This window comes from Halichoerus grypus, chromosome 13, assembly GCF_964656455.1.
Source record: "Halichoerus grypus chromosome 13, mHalGry1.hap1.1, whole genome shotgun sequence".
Lineage (NCBI taxonomy): Eukaryota > Metazoa > Chordata > Mammalia > Carnivora > Phocidae > Halichoerus > Halichoerus grypus.
Window position 1 is genome coordinate 46,043,795 of NC_135724.1, and position 13,490 is coordinate 46,057,284.

The 13,490-nt window shown below is 41.9% G+C and overlaps 1 long non-coding RNA gene across 2 annotated transcripts; it reads right to left on the reverse strand.

Moving 5' to 3' along the window:
* Nucleotides 1-4,397: 4,397 nt before the first annotated feature.
* On the reverse strand, nt 4,398-8,487 carry LOC144379782 (uncharacterized). 2 transcript variants are annotated; one of them, XR_013443161.1, is made up of 3 exons: nt 8,189-8,487; nt 7,576-7,781; nt 4,398-4,744 (listed from the first exon to the last, which is right to left on the reverse strand). It is a non-coding gene; the product is annotated as an uncharacterized LOC144379782 (long non-coding RNA). The 2 variants fall into 2 exon arrangements; XR_013443160.1 differs by lacking the exon at nt 4,398-4,744 and having other exon boundaries at nt 7,511-7,781.
* Nucleotides 8,488-13,490: the final 5,003 nt, after the last annotated feature.

Sequence of the window (13,490 nt, forward strand, 5' to 3'; positions counted from 1 at the left end):
ATCATCACTTGAGCTATATTGTATTGGCCAGAGTGGTCCCAGAACTCACCAATATTCAAGGGGAGCAGACATGGACCCAACCCCTTGAAGGAAGGAACAACAAATCAATTTGTGGCTATCTTTAATCTGCCAGAAGGATGTCAAGGCTTAGAGTGAGTTGGCCATGGTTACTCAGGTAGTAAGTGAGACTTGACCATTGGGCTTTCTCCACTAAACTATTCTGGATTGGTATGATGATTATTGCACCAAAACCTGTCCAAGTCACTTGAAATTATTTCTTTCCCATGAAGCCAGTGGATAATCATGCTTAAACCACTTTTCCTTCTTCAAGTTAGAGTACAGAAGTGAATTCTTAAAAGTTACTTTTGAAAATACAAAATGCTTTGAAACACATCTCTCCCAGGTCTGCCTTCGAGGTATATACACGAAATCCTTAGTTTGGTTTCTGCCAATGATTTAAACATTATCTCCCATAATATTTATCACCACCAAAATGCATACAAATGCAGTATCATGTGTCCTTAATCTAAGCAATTTTAATATCAAAAATATCATGCTTATCAAATTATCTCAAGTAACAAGGGAATTTATTTTATGTCACCTAAAAATCTCAAAGATTAAGAATGTTCTACTATGGTTAAGATGTCTTTTTCCGGGCGCCTGGGTGGCTCAGTCGTTAAGCATCTGCCTTCAGCTCAGGTCATGATCCCAGGATCCTGGGATCGAGCCCCGCATCAGGCTCCCTGCTCCACAGGAAGCCTGCTTCTCCCTCTCCCACTCCCCCTGCTTGTGTTCCCTCTTTCGCTGTCTCTCTCTCTGTCAAATGAATAAATAAAAATCTTAAAAAAAAAAAAAAGTCTCCATAGCTCAGGGGTTAGAGCACTGGTCTTGTAAAAAAAAAAAAAAAAAGATGTCTTTTTCATGTTATGAAGTTCCCATTTCAGGGTGAAGCTCTGTAGGTGAAATAACCATTTTGTTTTGAACAATCTTACCTTGCAGCCAAATTTGCTGGAAATAAACTATTCCATCAAGTGGGAGATACTGACCTATGAGTGCTTCATGTTGACAAATGAGGTTGTTAAGCCATGGAGACTTGGGAAAACGTCCTTTACAATGGAGCGATCTGGCTGCTACAACCTTAACCAAGTGATCAAACTTCACATCCACATCACTAATAGTGGAACAATCTGCCATGAAATGCCTTTCTCAACTGGAGTTCCTCAACTGAACCAGAGGTCACAGAAAATGAGTTGAGTAATGACTTATTCAATTTTCCCAACGAAACACAACTAGTCCCATTCTATCTGCATGGGATAGAAGTTAATTCATAACATAAAATGGGTGCCTTGGGACATGACAGCTCAGTTCTCTCATGGATCTTCAGTTGCAAAGGATCAGCTTAAACAAGGAAATGATCAGACAAATCCAGAATATGAGATATTCTACAAAACAACTCTCCTAGTCTCTTCAAAAAAAAAAAAAAATGCCATGAAAAGAAAAGTGGTGTTTGTTAATTAAAGGAAAACTAATGACCTCTCACAAGAGATAATTTTTGTGGTTTTTTTACCTTTATCTATGAGGATCATATATTTTATACTCTTTGTATCAAGTTGTATCACTCAAGATAATGTCTGAGATTCACCCAAGCTATTGCATGATTCAATATTGCTCTCCTTTTTACTGCTGCGTAGTATTCCTTTGCACAAATATACCACCACATATTTACCCATTTTATTGTTGATGGGCATTTGTGATATTTCCAGTTTGGAGAAATTATGAACAAAGCTGCTTGCACAGGTCTCTTAGTGGCATATTCAATCATTTCCTCTTGAGTATATACGGAGAGATGGCATTACTGGATCATAGAGTCAGTACAAGTTGAAATTTCTTAGATTCTGGCAAACAATTTTCCTAAAATTGTGGTTGAACCAGTTTATACTCCCAGCCAAAAGATATGAGAACTCCAGATCCTCACCCCTTCTGGGAGATGGGGAGGAAGAGATATTGACAAGGAAAAGCTATGAGAAAACCTTCCAGGGTGATGAAAATATCTGATGTATCGATCTGGTTAGTGCTTACATAGGAGTATACTTAATAGAAATTCATCAAGGCCTAAAACTGCTCTTAAAAACAAAATCAATTGTTTAAAAATTCATCAAGATACACATTCGAGATCTGTACACTTTCTATGGAGGTTCTACTTCAAGGAGAGAAGAGAGGCCAAGAGACTAAAAACCTTAACAACCAAATTTATGGTGATTCTTGATTGGTTCCTGGTTCAAAACAAAAATCAGGTATAAAAGATCATTTGGAGTCAACTGCAGAAGCTTTAATATGGACCGAATGTGAAATGTTATTAGGGAATCATTTTAAACTTTCTTAGGTGTGATCATCATACCATGTAGTTGGATAGGAGGATGTCCTTATTAGAAAATGCATGCTGGAGTATTTAGCGATGAAGTGTCAGGATGTCTGTAATCTACTTTCAAACAGTTCGACAAATAACAAATATGCCTGTGTGGGGAGGGGGATAGAATGTATACACCCAGAGACAGAGATAAATTCAAGATAAAACAAATATGGAAGAACTGTTAACCACTGTTGAACTGAGGTAGTGGGTACAAAGGTATTTTTTACATTCTTTTCTCAACTTTCCCCACGTATTTTTGAATTTCTGTAATAAAAACTTGTGTTTGGGGGCGGATATAGAAACCTGAAGGGACCCCTGACAATGACACAGTACCTAAGAAGACCCTAGAACAAAATGGAGGAACCTTGACTCCTAATTCTGTGCGGTCCAACTCATCGTTGCTTCCTGGTACCACAAACTGATCGTTTGAATTTGAATACGCTTTTTTAAAATAAATTTCCTTCTGCAACGTACCCCCAATCGTCTAGGCAGACAACACAGAGGCACCCCAGATTTCTCTTATAAATAAATTGAACTTGCATTCTGCCTGCAAACTCACACTTCCCTCTGCAAATGTCTCTCTTCCTCCCTCTCTGGCTCTTTCCTTCTGTCTCTGCCTGTCTCTGTCTCTCTCTCTCTCTCTCTCTCTCTGCACCTGTCTCAGGTCACACAGCCACATTCAAAACCTCTCCCCAACCACTTTACCCACGTCCAAATTCCCTTCTTCTAATGCAAAAGCTGAGTTGAAAGCTGAGTGGCCCCGGCAGCACACAAAGCCCCCGCGATCCCCGTCTCCCCCCGCAGGCAGGAGGGGGGACACCATAAAATGCAGCACTTCTGTTTGAGCTTCACTCGCCCAGCTGCAGGGCTCGGCGGAGCTTCTCAGGTGGCTGGGCCCCTTTGAAGGTTTACTTTCAATTAAAAAAATAAAATAAAATAAGAAAAGAAGCCAAATCAGCAGCTGTCAGGGAGGCAGGGAAGATTTATTCCGGGTGGTCAAAGGGGAGCGTGGCCAGCAGTAAAGGCCTGAAGGTAGACGGGAAGGAAATTCAAGCTGGAGCGAGAAATTCCTCCCGGCAAGGTCAGGCCGGCACGGGGCGGGCCCTTCTGGGTAAGGCGGCGCGGCCGGGGGGTTCGGTCACCAGGGGGAAGAGGGTCCTGTCTGCAGACCCCTGGAGGGTGGGCTTGCGGAGGACAGCTACCCAGGGGAGGTAAACGGATGGGGCCTCGCACGCAGAGCTTATTAACCGGATGAAACCAGGCCTGCGGGATCAAAACAGGGCTGATTTTAAAATTGCTTCCTGATTCAAAAGCTGGTGTTGCCCACCTCCGAATGTGATGAGGGGTGAGGAGGCCAGGTCCCCGGGCAGGTCTGCAGGCACAGAGCCTCCATTGAAGTTGGCCTGTGCGGGGACGCGGCGCAGACTTGCGGAGAACGGCGGCGGCCGGGCTCTGTGGGTTTATCACCTTTCATTTCCCGTCTCTGTTCTTCTACGGCTTTAGACGTTTGACACGCCATTGTGAAAACTAATGTGTGCTTTTCAGATGGAAGGAGCCAAGTCCCGAGTTAACCCTGATCGATGGCCAAGTAAACTTCTAGAAGTAAACAGTGAAGCTGCAGGCATGAGTTTGAAAACAGTTCTCCTCAGCCCCTCTCCCCACGTTTACCCTCCTTCTCCTTCCCACCCAATCTTGGATGCAGTGGCGACAGAGAAGCCAGAGTGGGTTGCGTGCCCTACCCCTTTCCCCCAGGGGGGGTGATTATCCCAATTACACCTGCTCGGATTGCACCATGGGTAACAAGGTTACTACTGAAGCGGCTGGTGGTGACAGGGGATGTTGCCCAAATATCCCAGACCTCCTTAGCCTGTGACTACTTTAAACATGAATATATATGTGTAGATATCATAATTTTATCATAAATATATACAGAGAAAAAGAAGCATTTAATTTTTGGAGAAATTGTGATAGATTAAACCCACACCTGTCTGATCCCCGTACATTGACCTTTCTGTACCTGTCCTGTCCTATCTGACAGACGCCCTGGTACATGCCCACAAGCGAGGCTGTCAGCTACAGTCAGCATGGGGCAAGCACCATTTTTCTTTCCCATCTCTGGCTCTCCTTTCTCCTTGCCTACCGGGTGCGAAGCCTCCTGCCTGGGGAAGGCTAAGTACGGCCGGTGCCGGTCAGGAGAATCCAGTGGTCATACTCAACTCCAGACGAAGTGGAGGCCGGGTTCTCAGAACAGTGCTGGGTTCCTGGCAGTGTGGAGGAGAACGGCTTCCTTCCTAGCTCTGTGTCACATTTTGACATCTGGTCACCAAGGCAGTTCTGTTAGACCAAAAGAATCACAAAGTCTCTGTTGACAGTTTTTATCAACTTCTGGATCATCCCTTGCCTGGAAGGAAGTCCTCAAGTAAAATAATTCTATCAACTTCCAGACCTCATTCCTTTCTCCGGAGTAGTTCAAATATAAGGCAGAAAGATGAATAGACATTATTACCCACTCCTTTCTTTCTTGCCAGTTTTTCTTCTCCCAAAATAAATTTCTTTCTTTCCCAAATTGCAAAACAAAACCTCACAGGATTTTAATACATGAAATGGACGTTGATTGATAGAGATGGAATGAAAGTATCTGCATCAACAGTATCTGAAACTCTCCTTAGTCAAAATTGTGTGTAAATCTAGAAGACCTGTCATCACTGAGGGATGCCCCAATTAAAAGGTATGGAAAATTGAGGCCAAGATAAAGATTTTAAATGTGGCTTAGACTCATGGAACACGGTGTAACATGAAATTAGAAATTATTTTGTAATTAAAATAATTTCTCTTTTTACCTTCTGATAATATAAGCTTTGGGGGCTGGACATTAACTAGACCTGAGCTGCAATACCAAATCTAGTCAGTAGGTGGTGCTCTCTCAAAAGGAGAAAACAAAGGTGAAACTTGTTTTTATGAAGATCTTCGAAGTTACAGGATCATGAGTTCACAGCTGCCTCTGACTGTTAAAGTTTTGGATATTTTGGTATGCCGATCTTACTATGAGAAATAGCTACTTTGGGGGATCACCGAGAAATGTAAAGAATAGATGAAAAAGAAATGCCAATAAAATAATAGTTTCAGAAAGACGGGCATAAGCTAGTGTGTCTGTAAGATAAGAATTTCTGGTTTTCAGTGAATTGTGGAGAAGAAAATTTTTTTCCAATTCTTTGGGGAAATAATTAACATATATCACAGGCTTGGTGTCCAGCATGATGGCTTGATTTATACATATGGTGAAAAAATTGCCACAAGAGACTCAGCTAACATCCATCTTTTCATATGGATACAATAGAAAGAAAAGAATAAAGGGGAAAAATGTTCTCCTTTATTAAGAACTCTTCGTATTTACTCTCTTAATGACTTTCCTATATATCATACAGCCGTGTTGGCTCTAGTCATCATATTGTACACTATATCACAGTACTTACTTATCTTATAACAGAAGCTTGTACCTTTTGACCACCTTCCTCCAATCCCCAGCACCTCTCTCCACCTCTGGTAACTACCAATCTGGTCTCTGTATCTGTGAGTTTGTTGGCTTTTTGTTTTTTTGTTTTGGGTTTTTTTTTTTTTTTTTTTTAGATTCCACATAGAAATAAGACAGTATTTGTCTTTCTCCATCTAACTTAATTCCCTTAGCATAATGCCTTCAAGGTCCATGTCATCACAAATGGTAGAATTTCCTTGTTTTTTTATGGCTGAGTAATGTTCCATTGTATGTATATACCACATCTTTATCCATCATCCATCAATGGACACTTGGGTTGTTTCCTTGTCTTGATTATTGTAAATACTGCTGCTATGAACATGGGAGTACAGATATCCTGTATTACCTTGGGATATATATTCCCAGAAGTGGAATTGCTGAATTGTATGTTCTATTTTTAAATTTTTGAGAATCCTTCATCCTGTTTTCCACTGTGGCTACACCAATTTTCAATCCCACCACCAGTGCACAAGGGTTCCCTTTCCTCCACATCCAAAGAGCATTTATTATCCCTTGTTTTTTTGATGATGACCATTCTAACAGGTGTGATGTGATATCTCACTGTGGTTTTAGTTTGCATTTCCCTAACGGCTGGTGATGTGGAACATCTTTTTGTGTACTTGTGTTTGGCTTTTCGTGCATCGTCTTTGGAAAAAATGTCTATTCAGATCCTTTGCCCATTTTTTAATTGGGTAATTTGGGGGTTTTTTGCTGTTGAGTTATGTGAGTTCTTTATGCGTTTTGGGTATTGACCCCTTCCCTTATGAAATGCATGGTTTGCAAGTATTTTTCCCGTTCCGTGGGTTGTCTTTTCACTTTGTTGATGGTTTCTTTTTGCAGAAGCTCTTTTTGGGAAGAAAGATTTCGTATAGGCATTGGAGGTCCTGTCATGCAGTGTTTTTTTAAAAGACAGTAATTTGTAATGTTTTTACAAAGAAAAGATTAGCAAATGATACTAATGAAGTAGGCACAGAAAAACTTTTATTCTTTCCTCTTAAGGGATTTTTAAAAGATTCCTTGAAAAAAGATTCCTGTTGAAATGTATGTATCTATGTATGTATGTGTGTTGACGTGTGTGTCTATATCTACGTGGCTGTGGAGGGGAGTAGATGCGTGTGGGTGTATAGACGTGTGTATGGGTTGCTGTAGGTGTGTGGATGTGTGTGTGGGGGAGGATGTGGGAGGTTGTGTGAGACAAGGTGGATGTGTGTGTGTGTGTGTGTGTGTGTGTGTGTGTGTGTGAGATGTACGTATGTGCACACTGGTGCCCCTGTGTGAGCACCTTGGGGCAGTCATACCTTCTGGGGGGGGAGAGAGGTCATTGTTTTGTTTCTCCAGAGTTTAGATAGCCTTCCCTGATTTTATGAGTTAATTCCATTTAAAATATTGACAAGTGAGATGGCTGTTATCAGATTTCTTTAAATTGTAACACAAAACAGTATTACCCATGTATTTATTCAGTGGCTGCGCAGAAATACGCGGGCGCGAAACTATGCGGAATTACTGCCATCTTGTGGAGAAAACAGGCACTGCGGTTGTGAAGGTCGTGAAAGACCCCGCGATTTGGGTTTTGTTGATTTGGATTTGTTTTGCTTTTATTTGCTTTGATTGGGGTTTTGTGGAGTTCACTTACATTCCCTTCTTTGTAAAAGCTCTGACCCACTAACGTCCCTGTGTGGGAGGAGTGAGCGGAGATCTGATACGTGGTGAGAGGCCGTGTGGCATGGGGCTCGCGCATCTGGGCTCCGGGGACAGACTCCCCGAGTTCACGTTTGGCTTCGTTACCTCCTGATTGTACCGCCGGGGCAAGTCATCTACTCTCTGTCCTCTTCAGGTTCCCTGTCCATGGAATAAGAATAACAACGGTATCCTTTTACACCGGTGTTCTGAGGAAACAGGTCCTTAATCCTGTCTGGCACGTACATAAATTTCCACGTTACCGTTATCCATGCAAATCCTATTCTAGCCTTTTCTAGTCGAAGCCTTGTCTGTGCTGGTCAGGGAGAGGAGCTACGTGGCCTTGCCGTGGGGGGACTGGGTTGCTGGGAGAGATGGAGCCGAGCTCTTGCATCCCTACAAACATCGCTATAAAAGGAACTATTCATCATGCTGTGTCACTTCACGGCCGCGCACATTTGTGTGCATGTCCATGTTGATTCCAAGCCAGCTGACACGTAACCCTTACAGGCAAGGTGTACTGCCCCCCAGTACCCTTTCCGTGGTATGAACCCCATTGAAGCTAATACCTCAAGCAGCAGATACTGTCCTCAGTCCAGAGAACGGGGTAGAAGAGTGTGGCCGTCAGAACTCCAGGCCATCCTCTTCTGGGTCCTTATGAATGCCGGAGAGGGAAGAATGCTGAGGAGTAGACCATGGTGTCCCACTCCATTCCAGGAGGACGGCAGCCCCTTGAGAGCTATCCGTAGCTCAGTAAGAATAATGAACTTTAGCCCAGCATGAGCCACATGAAGCCCGAGGAACAAACCCCAGAAATAAGGGTTGAACTCAAAACAGTTGTATTCCAGAAATAGGAAGCTAGCAAAGGCAGAACATCCAACCAGTTTCTTAACTGCCACCTTGGCCATGACCCAGATGCTTCTGACTGGGGCAAGAGCACCGGAAGGATGCAGTAATCATTTTAAACCATTTGTCTTTCAATTCTAAGAAGGACCTGATAAAAGCCTTTCTATCAAGGACAAAGTGTATCTTTTATGTCTTTATCGTGACTATTAAAAGTTTTAGATTTTCTGAACATCAGAAAAATGTTTCAACTGTTCCCTTTTCTTACGGTTTCCACGGCTTTGCTGACACCGCACATCTGTTATTGCATGCTGTCTACTCTATCCATTAGAGCCCTTAGCATATTCATCATCGTTACTTTAAATTCCAGGTCTGATAATTCCAACGTCCCTGCCATGTCTGGTTCTGAAGCTTGCTCTGTCTATCCAAATTGCGTTTTCCGCCTTTTGGTATGCCTCGTAATTTTTTCTGATAGCCAGACAGGGTGTACTGAGTAAAAGGACCTCCTGTAAATAGGCCTTTAGAATGTGGTAGGGAGGTGTGTGGGGAAAGGGATGTGTTCTTCAGTCCTGTGATGAGGTCCGGGTCTTTCAGTGAGCCCTTGACTCTAGACTGGGAACTCACAAATGCTCCTGGATTTTTTTCTCCACAGTTAAATGGGTCAGGATGGCTGTAGCCAGCTGGAGTTGGGTACTTTCTTCCCCCGGGTCCGTTAGGCTCTGTACCACCTCAGCAGGTAAACTAACCTGCTCTGTCTGGTTAACTCCCTTAGGCTCTGGTTAACTAACAGTCACCTTAACTTTTCCTGCAGGCTGTTTCCTTTTATGGCCCACTCCTTGTGACCTGTGGTTAAGAGAGTGGAGAAAGGCAGCATGGAAATCTGAATGAGAGATCAATTCAGCTTCTGCTGCTCATCTTTCATAGAGCGACTCAGCACTAACCAGACTGGCTGGTTCCGTTTAAAGTCTTCTCCCTCCTCCTCTTTCTCCTAGTAGAAGTTTATGCCTAGAAAGATGTGCCTACAGGCCTGAGCAAGGAGAAAAGCAGCCAAAAAAGAGAGACTATTTAATACAAACCCCATAACCAGTCCTGAGGTTGCAGTATTTGACTTAAGATAGAAACATGAAGAAATTGAAGGAGGCAATTAAGGGAGAGACGTGTGTAGCTAAGAACAGCTTGTGGGAACTTGTGATGCCCTTTCTCTTCCATCCCCACAGTGCAGCTTTACCCTCATGGCTGCATCTACCCTACTATTGTTTCGTTGTGTGGTTTGTGATGTTGCAAAATCGTTTGTCCTTGCTATGAAGTCATTTTGCAATAACTGGGTTTCCGTGGGGAAGTAGGTGTGGCCTTAAAAAAATGTCTGTCCTATTACATAATAATTTTTATGTCCTGGTTTCAGTTCCCCAAGAAGAATGAGTGATGTAAATATGTACATCTTTCTTGAAATCAACACAGGAGGGAAAGCGCTTGCCATGTCTGTTAGCTGTTGCTGAATACAAACCACTCCCCAAATGCAGTGTCTTGCCATTTCTCAGTAGTCTCTGGGTGAGCGGAGTGGTTTGGGCCACACGAGGCTTCTTTCAGCCGGTCTTGGTTAGCCTGCATTTGCCCAGGCACCTCCATTCGGCTGCTGAGTCAGCCTTGGGGGCGGGGGGGGGGGGGGGGCGGGCAGCTTCTCTAAGACGGGCTCAGCTACTGCAGCTTGATTCTGCTCCATGTGGAACCTCATCCTTCGGTGGTCTAGCCTGGGTGTGTGCACCTGGCAGCTGGGCAAGTTTCTGAGAGGTAGAACAGATGTGCACAGGCCACTTGTTGAGACCTAGGCTTGACACTGACATGGCGTCCCTTCCACTGCCTATTAGCCACGGTTTATTGGCCACAGCAAGTCCCTCTTGGTGAGAAGAGCTACAAAGTCACGTGGCAAAGGGTGAGGATACAGGAAGGGATAGAAAATTGTGTCCATTTGGGCAGCCTTTTGCAATGTGTAGGGAAGACAATCAGATCTTCACGACATCCTCAATTTTTGAATAGCCCTTGGAGTAGACTTTTATTATCTCTTCCCTCTTCTTTGGGCAACCATACCTCTCTTCATTTAAGGAAACGGTTTCCCTCTCTCGAAGTCACGTGGTTTGAATGGGCTGCCCCTACCTCCCTGCCCGTGATTAGTCTGAAGGAGGACCTGACCCAAGAGGGCAGTGCTGGTATCTATCTACTCTCCGCCGCAGGGATGGGTCCCAAGTTACCAACAAAAGATAACCATTGGGCACTCGATGAATATTTTCCAAGATTTTTTTTTTCTCACAGTTACTAGGAGAGGCCCTTTCCCTATCTGATGGAAAACATGAGCATTCATTATCCCAGCCTTGTGGAGAAGCTATAGTATAAAATGAAGTTGTCACGGAGTCACTGGACTGTCTCCCACCGTTGTCTTTCTGCTCTTTGGCAACAGAAACCAAGAGGCTCACTTCGGCGCAGGTGGTTCCAATTGTGTTTCTGTCGCTTGTAACCAGAGGAATCCTAACTGAAAGAGCCCCAAAATGGAAGACTTCAAACAGAAAAGGCCATGCTCGTACTTTCTGGGGGACTCACTAAACCAGTTTCATGAATCACTCTTCCTTTTTGCATACAGAGCAGGAGTTGCAAGTGCCATGACTGGGGGGAACCACAGGTAAATGGAGATGACAAAGGTAAGTATTCCGCCCCACCCCCAGGAACTCTGAGCGCCAGTTGGCCCCACCCCTTGGCCCTCCAGGCCTTAGCTATTGGCCATGAGGACCAGTCAGAGCTCCAAGCATGGGTCCTCTGGGATCCCAGATTCTCTTTGATTCTCTCTCATTTCTGTCTTCCTGAAGATGGTAGTTCCTCGTTTAAGTTATTATGTCTGGACTCTGTCAACATCTACTTCCTGCTCATTTAGCTTTCCAATATTTACCCAGTTCTGTGTATTAAATTCCTTCGGTCTGAAATAATTAACATGGCTTCTGTTTTCTTGACTCAACCCTGACTGGTAACAGTCATTAGAACCAAAAGTTTACTTTGTATGCTAGAATTTCTTTTTCTGAAATTATAATGTGAAAAATAATTTCTTCAAATGCCAAGATCCTTGCTGCAAGAAATAGTTACCAAACAGCCACAAAAAGCTCTCCTGTAAAACAGTTATGATTGTTCTGTTACTTAAATCAAAACCCTCATGATTCATAAAAAGACTAGACCTGGGGGTGCCTGGCTGGTTCAGTGGGTTAAGTGTCTGCCTTTGGCTCAGGTCATGATCTCAGGGTCCTGGGACTGAGCCCCTAGTCAGGCTCCCTGCTCAGGAGAGAGTCTGCTTCTCCCTCTCCCTCTACTGCTCCCCCTGCTTGTGTACTCACTCTCTCTCTCTCTCTCTCTGTCAAATAAATAATAAAAATCTTTAAAAATAAAAGACTAGACCTGAAGTATCTGTCATAAGTGGCATTTATATCCCTAAATCTGTCTTCACTCTTTTTGAATCTATTTCTAAACGGGCCAACCAAAGTCAACACTTAGGAACCCATATTCTAAGGAATGTTCTGACATTTATACCAGTGGTTTTGGGTCTGGATTTAAGATGAGCTAGTAAGTATTTAAAATTTTTTTAAATATGTATTTAAAAATACTTAAATATTAAGTATTGAAGTATTTTAAATCAATTTGAAATGAATTATTTTTTATTTAAAATTTAATAAGTATTTATAAGCTAGCTCCATTTGTGGGAAGGATACAGTAATTACTCATACTAGAATAGGAGCCTTCATTTTATTTTATTTATTTTTGGGGGGGGAAATAATTATTTTAATCTACATTAGCATAATTCATACCCAAATTTCTTAAGTCCTGCCAAAGTTTTGGCCTTCAAAACATTTCTTAATTTTAGTTTTGTTGGTGAGCTCTGCATTGCCTCAAAAAGTAAACTATCTTTAATGGGTTCAATTAGCATAAACAATCTAAGTCTCTGATACCTGTACCTAATGAAGTATAATATATAATCAACATTGGATCACCTAGAATTGTCAAGCTGTTCATGAAAGCCTAAAACAAAACTCCAAAAGAATTCAGCTATTTTATTTAACATGTAATAGATATTTCTCATAAAGCAAAGCTTAAATATTTCATTTTTGATACCGTAATGTATTTCCATAAGCCTTTAAATCTATGGTTTTATACATACAGTTTTCCATCAGGGAGGCCAGATATTTATATATATATATAATATATATATATAAAATTATAACATATATATAAATTTCTCTTTACATGTAACTAATTAAAGATTTTAAGAGGGTGTAGGTTATGAATCAGGTACAATTTAGTCATAACACCATACAAACACCTTATAAAATAATCAGGAAAGAGATGTTTAACATTATTGCTTAGTCTTAATAAAACAGCAAATTTTAACCAAATTGATACCTCTCTACTCTTATTTATAATGTTTTCTATACATTTAAATCATAGCACTTGGCAAGTAATATAGGTGCTGATATGTTTTAATTTAATTAGCTGTAAACAAATTCCAATTTGTTATTCAATGCATATATTCCCCTTTAACTAGCTACTACACTACCTCAGAATTATTCCTCCTAGAAAAAGTAACCTTCCCGAGGATAAAACAATGCAGAGCTTCATCTCCTTCTTAAAGATTTTCAAGTATTATAGGAACACAAACTAATGAAAAAACTAATTAAAAATCTGACATTCCATCTTGTTTTACTAATTATGGGATAATAGAAAAGAGATGTGAACAAATGTTTTTTTTACCCTTCTCTGCTAAACATAGTATTATACCAAGAAATACTGTAACTGTTTATGAGCTACTTTCTAGCTTTTCAAGTATAGGACATAACTACAGTTCTGCCAAGTGAGGAGAAATGAATAATCAAACTTAGGTAACTCAAAAAGAAGACGGGAGGCACGAGAAGATAAACTGACTTTGGCTTTTAAGAACCTACCGTTGACCCTGAACTGCCAGATTCAACAACAGCAACAACAACAACGACAACAAAAGAG